The 8,731-nt window shown below is 27.2% G+C and overlaps 1 long non-coding RNA gene across 1 annotated transcript; it reads left to right on the top strand.

Annotated features, from left to right (window-relative positions):
- Window positions 1-2,953: 2,953 nt before the first annotated feature.
- On the top strand, window positions 2,954-8,338 carry LOC132311401 (uncharacterized). Its single transcript, XR_009482958.1, has 3 exons — window positions 2,954-3,104; window positions 3,255-3,335; window positions 7,872-8,338. It is a non-coding gene; the product is annotated as an uncharacterized LOC132311401 (long non-coding RNA).
- The last annotated feature ends 393 nt before the right edge of the window (window positions 8,339-8,731 follow it).

The following is an 8,731-nucleotide window of genomic DNA, read 5'->3' as shown; positions in this document are numbered from 1 at the left end:
ACTTTTAATAATTTTATATTTTATTTATATGTATTATATATATATTATATATTTTCTTTAAATATATCTTTCTCTAATGTGATAGAGTTTTATTGAAAATAAAATAGGTAATTTGTGGTAGAGTTTTATAGAAATTATTTTATTTTCTTTAAATATATCGTTGTCTAATTAGATTTCCTTTTATTAAATAACTTGTAATAAATAGACAAATACAAGATATATGTGATAGAGTTTTTAAAAAAAAAAAATAGGTAATTTGTGATAGAGTTTTATAGAAATTATTTTATTTTCTTTAAATATAATCATAGTAAATAGATAAATACAGGTTATATGTGATTGAGTTTTATAGAAAATATAATAACTGATTTGTGGAAGAATTTTATGGAAATTATTTTATTTTCTTTAAATATATTATTGTGTAAATAGATTTTATTTTATTAAAAAAGTCATAATAAATAGATATTGTGATAGAGTTTTATAGAAAATAAAGTAGTTAATTTTTTGTAGATTTTATAAAAATTATTTTATTATATTATTAAAGTATAAAAAGTTTCAGTGTTTTAGTATTTCAGTGTTTCAGTATTTCATTATTTATTAATTAATATAAAAAAATTTAATTAATTAATCAAAATTACCTATTTATCTATTTATTATGAGTTTTTTAATAAAAGAAAATCTAATTAGACAAAAAATATTAATATAAAAAAATAGAAAATAATTTTTTAATATAAAAAATATTTATTAATTGATATAAAAAGAGCTTTTTAAAAAAAAATTTATAAAATTGTAACACAAATTACCTATATATCTATTTATTATGAGTTTTTTAATAAGCTAATTTTATAAGAATTATTAATATAAAATATTTATTAATTGATATAAAAATTAAAATAATTTCTCTACAATTATTAAGTGTTTTATTAATTCTCGATCTAAATTGAGCTATATCTTAAATATTTTAATAAATAACTATTGTTATTTAATAAAAATATAAAAATATATATTATGGAGTATATTTTTAATATAATTGACTAAGGTTTAAATATTGAAATTTTTTTAGAGCGATATCAATATCGCAATATTCTTCAAAAACTCTTTTTACAACCTTCAACTTCTTCTCTATTTAGGATAAACCGATATTTCATTTTTGTTTGCAATATCAGCTATATCACAACGATATCTTTTTTATTAAAAAAATGTATTATATATTTAAAAGAATTGACTAATTAAGTAATAGAGTTTGTGTTGCATACAACTTTTTGTTATTTATATATAAATAAATATAGATTCTTGTTTAATTTTTTTTTAAAGTACAAAAATTCTACATACATTTAATAATAGTGTATATATAGAGAGAGATATAGAAATATTTAACAGAATTGGTAAGAGGAATATTTATCCTTTTATATAATTTTTTTTTCCTGAAATATAGGAATTTTTTCGCAGAGAGGAGTTAATGTTTAACACAACTCGTGAGCGTAATGGTCAAATGCACAAATCTATCAAATATATATATATATATATATATATCTCTCTCTCTCTCTCTCTCTTTTTAGACTTATTTTAAAAATAATATTTTTAATACCCCTTTATTAAGTTAAAATAAATACAATAGAATATCTACATGAACACGACCGCTCTACATTAAGGATTTGGATCCTTTAACTTAAATATTCTCTAAGTTATTGTAGGTTGAATTTGCTACAGATTGACATGTGACATCTAAAATTTATTTACTGCTAGTGTTAAACTACGCTAACTAAATTAAAGAAAGTTTGAAAATTGCACTGTTTTGAGATAAGAAAAATTTACCAAAATTTAAAAACTGCACCGTTTTAGTTATAGGAACTCTTTCATTGCCAATTCTTACTCATAATAAAATTGATTGACTTACTAATTGCAAACACTATATTTCTCTATTCTTAGCCATATTCTTCAAAAATCTCTTATTGCAACCTTCAACTTCTTTTCTATTCAGGGTAAACCGATATCTCATTTTTGTTTGCAATTTCAGTGATATTTCATTTCTTAATTTATCTTGTTCTCAACCACAACAATAACTCTTCTCTCAAAAATATTTATTATATATTTAAAAGAATTGACTAATTAAGTAATAAAGTTTGTGTTACATACAGCTTTTTGTTATTTATATATAAATTAATTTAGATTCTTGTTTATTTTTTTTATTTAAAGTACAAAAATTTTACGTACATTTAATAATGGTGTATATATATAGAGAGATATAGAAATATTTAAGACGATTGGTAAAAGGAATATTTATCCTTTTATATAAATTTTTGTAAAGAAATATAGAAAAGGAATATTTATCCTTTTTATAAATTTTTGTAAAGAAATATAGAATTTTTTTTTTCCCTAGTTGGTACTCACAAATTTTTTTTCCCTAGTGGGTACTCAAACACATATATATAGAAAGAGATAGTGATATTTTTGGAATTAAATTAATTTACAGATATAGAATATAAATATTAAGGAAATAATTTATGAGAAAAAAATATGAAACATATATAGAATTTTATGAAGAATGAGAAAATTCAGGGGAGGGGGCACTTTCCATATTTCATAAAAAAATATATATATTATTATAAAATATATATAGAATATAAGAGAGGGAGAAAATCCAGGGACATCATTGGAAAAAAATATATTAAAAATAAAATTACATATAAAAAGATATCATAATTATTTATTATTTAAATAAATTTACTTATATATGAAAATTAATTTAATTTGTATGACACTTATATAAAACTTATAGTATGTTTCATTCTATTTAAAAAAATTATAATTTTTTTAAATTACTTATAAAAACTTCCAGATATTTAAATGGTTTATATTTAAACATTAATTTTTGGCCAAATGCACTGGGCGCCAAAAAAAATATTAGATTTATTTCGCAAAAGGAAAATTAGATTTATTTCGCATTGGGATTCTAAATCTCTTATAGGCACCTCATTGTCTCACCGTACTTCTATCGTCTCTTCTACTCTGTCGTAACGATACTCCCTCTTCCATAACATCAACCGACGCGGCCATATCTGATCGTTCTCTTCTCTTCGATCTTTTGCTTGATCTCTTCACCACTGGTAACTGTTCTCACTCTTCTTAGTGGTTTGATTTACAATTAGGGGTGATTTGATTTACAATTAGGGAATTTTGAGTTCTAATGTGGCGTTTAGGGTTTTAAGGATTTTGGGTATATGGATGGGTTTTGAATCTTTCCCATGTATTTTCAGTTGCCTATCGCTCTGTATCTTCATTGTTGAGTGTATAATCTACTACAGCTTTGATCTATTTATATTGTTTCGAAAGAAAAGGTACGTTCGAGCTTATCCCATCAATTTCTATCACTTTTTCGCTGGCCCTCGCTTCTACTGATTTCATATTCCACTTTCTCTGTGCTTGGCTGAATTAAACCCCCCTTGTGTAAGGTAGATCCATTCCATTATGATTGAAAACCCGAAAGCTTGATGTTTTGCTCTTCAGCCCCTGACCTCCTCTTCATCCTTAACTAATCAGTATGCACCACTCCTTTATTTTTGGAATAAAGGGCCTGCTAGTTGTAGAGCGGTTGGTCAAGTTTAGTATTTTTTAGCTCAAAGTTTTTTTTTTTGGATTTGAGAAGACGGAAGATAAGATTGATGTTAGGGTTTTTAGAATTTACTATTGGGAATTTGATTTCAATATATATATATATATATATATATATATATGGTTTTGGATATTAATGGTTCTTAGAATTTGGGAACTTCTTAGTTATCATGATCAATATACTCTTCTTCGTTTTTTTTTAGCTTATTATAGGCATGGGTAAAGTAAAAAGTAAAAATTATGTTTATTAATATAATTTTACTTTTCACATTTTAGGAAGGACTTTCACATTTAATGAAAGAAAGAAAGAAAGAGAATTACTTTCTCTATTTTTTACACTGTACATTGCAAGCCCAAGCAGTTGACCTCCGCTATTTTTTACACTGTACATTGCAAATGCTTTCAGTTTCAGTTACTGTAGCATTTTACCCGACCATCATCAACGACCATCGTCTCCCTTTCTGTCATCATCAAATAATAAACCCAAATCAGCCATCTCTTCCCTCTCTCATTCCTCTCTCATACACATCAAATCCCACCATAGCCACTATAGCCACTGCCACAATCATCTATCTCCTCTCTAATACACATCAAACCCCATAAGTGTAGAAACCCAAATCAACCATCTCTCTCATATCTCATACACATCAAAACCCACCACAACCATTGAGCGGAGGTTCAGGAGCACATGAGGGATGTTTGTTATGGTGACTTAGGTAGCGATTGCGACGAGAGCCAAGCTCGAGGATGCGGAGGCGGCGGCCTTGTCCATGTAAGGAGGAGAGGGGGCTGGAGCTGTGTTGTGTTAGATCTGTTGGGTTGGTTTTCTGATTATATTCTTCTTGGCCATTTTTTCCATAAGAGAAGGAACGAAGGTTTTGTTGCTGGTTGATTTCATAAATCAAACATTTGCAATATGCCCACTCCAATTCCTGTGTGAGTCCCTATCAATCTGGGTTGAAGTTTTTAAGAATTTGGTAAGATAATGTAGCAGGGTATCCCTTTTGTTACAATCCTCGCTGCTAAATTCACTACTGGACTTTCCAAAGGTAACCCTCACAAGCCCCATTGATTTCGGGTCCTCTGTTGAAGGATAAAATATAAACGAGAACTTTCCAAATGCTAGATCAGGCTTCCTGAACAGTTTTACTAGAATATCAGTATTTGGACCAACACTCTTTTGTATGGACTTCCTAGGATCACTTGGTGGATTCGAACCTGTGCTTAGTAGAAACAAAAATTAAAGTAATAATTATTAAACTTACTTTCTAATTTCTTGTTTTCAAAATATTGAAAGTATAAAAGATTATTAAACATGATTTTATTATGTATTTCAGTTTTAGAAATGAGAATTATAATTTTACTTTTGGAGAAAGCAAAAATAAGAAAGCGAAAGCATTAGTAAACGGGCCCTATATGTTCTAATTCGAGCTCTCTTTGCAATGTATTTATATTAAAAGGTAATTTCTAATAGCAATGTTGTTGTTTAAGAAAGTATTTGAGTTGTGCACTTGCCATTTAGGGTTTTGACAAAAAAGGAAAGAATAAGATATAGATATATCTGTTGTGTTGCAAATATGAAGAAGAAAATAATTACAGAAAGAAATTGAATTAATACCTCGAATGATGATGATATGAATAACTCTGAGAAACTAGTATAGAAAGAATTTAGCATCCTCTAAATTATTTTCTTGCTTTTGGCCTGTAGTATTACTGTCCACAAGTATAGAACGCCAAAGTTCATGTTACTTTATCATTTATAATTATGGCCTTTTATGTCTCTGTTTATTTATTTATATTAAATATAATGTATAGCTTACACATGCTTTCTTCTCACTTTCTCAATCATCGATTTTAGAGTAGCATGAACTTTGTTTAATCAGGATTAATTTTGATTTACTAGGTTACTTGGATTATCTTACTTGGTAATGTGTCTTGTTATGATATACTTTGAAGTAATATGTGACTAGTAGAATGAACAAAAACTGTGAAATAATATAAAAGTGAACAACAAATGTGATTCAATGATTAAGCCTTACATTGAAACTTCAAAGTCTAAAGATCGCCAAACGTGCTCTGAAAAGAGAATCTAAACTTTCAAAGGAAAAGAAGTTAAAGAAGATTCTAAAAAGAAAAGAGATGTAATAAGACAGAAATTGCTAGGCAATGTGATATAAAATTCTCAAAACATTCATTTTGCCCTTTAGAAATTAATATTTCAATCATAAGAATGTCAAGTACTTGAGGTAATAGATTCTGTTCAATGCTGCACTCTTTCACTCATAATTTTACTGCAAGAACCATAACAGAAATATATGCATTTATCAAACAAAAATCTAATTTTTTCAAAACTCTTGGGCCAAGCACCATAAAAGAGTAGTCTTCTGCAAATTACAAAAAGTATATTTAATCAATCAAATATATAAATTTACAAGTCCTTCAGCCTCTTGCCTAATTAGACTTCTCATTGATTATGTAATTATATGGAATAGTTTCTGTTGGCATTTCTTATTAGAAATTCTTTGCCAATGAATACCTTCTGCATGCCTCCTCACTACACTAAATAATCATGCATCATTTTTAGAAGTGATAGTAAATAATCATGAATGCCTTTTGCATGTCTCAAGAGTGGAGAGGAAAAATGTAATATTTGGCTATTAGTTCTATTGCGATAAAGAAATATGTTTTTTTTTTTTTTTTTCCTTCAGTCTTGGATTTATTCTACACTATGATTGTATTGACAGATTGGAAGTCAATAAAGTGTAATTTTTATTCAATGTAGGACGACTAAAGTGTTGCCATCTTTATTGGAGTAGAATTTCTTGCTAAGTAACTAAATACGCCTCTAGTATGGGGATTTTAATTGTAACAAGTTAATCATTTGTTTAACTATTTTATTTTTATAATTACTGGATACACCTCCATACATGTTTGACGAATACTGCATTCTACTAAATTGTAGTGTGTTAAGAGCAAATATACATGATATAAATGTGAAGTACTATTGTAATTGTATGGTTGCTTTTTTTTTTTTTTGGCTGTTCAATTTCACTCAATATTTAGACTAAATAAAGTGATTCAAAAATGGGTTTAACCATCTCCTATTAGATAATAAATTACTGTTAAATTATTTTCTGCTGGTACAAGTTGAATTTAAACAACCTTTATTCATAGTTTTTGAAGTTCACACTATATTTGAAATATTTATACTTTTGGTTCGAATGCTGGTATAAAGATTACTATGATTATGCTAAATCAAAAGGGCGATGTAGGTATATCAGTATTTGAAATTTTTACAAAATCAATAAAGGTTACATTTTTACATTTTTACCAAAAGTTCTATGAATCAATATTTGACATTTGCACTCTAAATCATTATAAAGATTACTATGTTACAATTTTACTTTACATCAACATTACATTTTAATTATTAGGAAATATTCTGCTAGTACAAGTTGAATTTAAACAACCTTTATTCATAGTTTTTGAAGTTCACACTATATTTGAAATGTTTATGCTTTTGGTTCGAATCTTGGTTTAAAGATTACTATGATTATGCTAAATCAAAAAGGTTGGATGCAAGTATATCAGTATTTGACATTTTTATCTATTTCAATAAAGGTTACATTTTTACATTTTTACCAAAAGTTCTATGAATCAATATTTGACATTTGCACTCTAAATCATTATAAAGATTACTATGTTATAATTTTGCTTTAAATCAACGTTACATTTTAATTATTAGGAAATATTCTACCAACTCCCTAGTAAAAAACTTTTTGAAAAAAAAAAAGAACTCACTTGGAAAAATGTTGTAATTTATCTTTTTTATTCTGAATCTAGTTTGATTCTTTATTTTACAAAAATAAATTTGCTACATTTGTGTGTGACTGCGAATGACACACTAAGATACAGTTTGGTGGAATGGACCAGGTTATACTTTCTTGTTATGAAACAATAATTTTTTTTGCTTGCGTATCGAATCTGGAATTTATTCTCCGCTATAATTGTATTGGCAGATTGGAAGTCAATAAAGTTGTAATTTTTATTCAATGTAGGATGACTAAAGTGTTGCCATCCTTTCATTCTTGATGATAAAGTGACTTTAACTTTCTATATTATTTTATGAATCATCATATTCAATTTTAAGATATTGTATTTCCTAATTGGGACACTCTCAGCAAAAATTGTGTTGCCCTACTCATCATATAAATTATTTAATGATCATAACCATTCTTTATATTTCTTGTTTCTCTTGACAGGCATATCATACCCAAAATGTTATCATAAAGACAAATTGCAGCTAATAAATGGGATGCTGTGAAGAAAATTATTATTCTAGAGAGTGTACAAACACTTAAAGTGAGACCGAGTATGGAAAGTCGAAAAGAAAAACTGTTTAGGATTTGGAGCAATATGAGTAAATGACACAAATGTATAAAACCAGCACGGACAAGCTTGACATAGCTTAATTCCCTGAGTAAAGCGATGTCTTTAGTAATTCGTTCATATTTTGTATTCTTATGGATATGTTGGTTTTTTTTTATAATTTATTAGTTGGTTTTTAATAGACAAGCCATTGTTAGATGTAATGGAAATGCTATGCATGGATGTATTTAATAGTTTCTCTTTTTTTTTATAGACAAGCCCTATGGATATATGTATACAATGTGTAATGGATGTATTTTATTTGAAATAATTAATTGAATTATTTTTTAAGTTTTTACTATATGTGATTAATGGTATTTAATTACTAGTGTATTTTAAATTAAAAAAATTGAAATATTGATAGATTTATTAATTATATTATCGGTCCAAAAATGTTTTAATTTAATGGTCATAAAAGGGTAGCTCATTTGCGACCAAAAATAAGGGTTGCAAAAGGGTAGCTCATTTGTGACCAAAAATAATGGTCGCAAAAGGGTCCCTCATCTGCGACTAATATAATGGTCACAAAAGGGGAGCTTATCTACGACCAAATGTAATAGTCGCAAAAGGGTTCATTATTTGCGACCATATAAATTGGTTGTTAAAATTCATTTTGGTAGATAATGAATTGGTCGCAAAAAGGGGCTTATTAGCCATCAATTCATTTTTTGGTCGCTAAAAACTATTCGGATCG

This window comes from Cornus florida, unplaced genomic scaffold (assembly GCF_030987335.1).
Source record: "Cornus florida cultivar Cherokee Brave unplaced genomic scaffold, ASM3098733v1 CherokeeBrave_3.0.0_Hap2_Chr06, whole genome shotgun sequence".
NCBI lineage: Eukaryota > Viridiplantae > Streptophyta > Magnoliopsida > Cornales > Cornaceae > Cornus > Cornus florida.
This window is presented reverse-complemented; position numbering and strand designations above follow the sequence as displayed.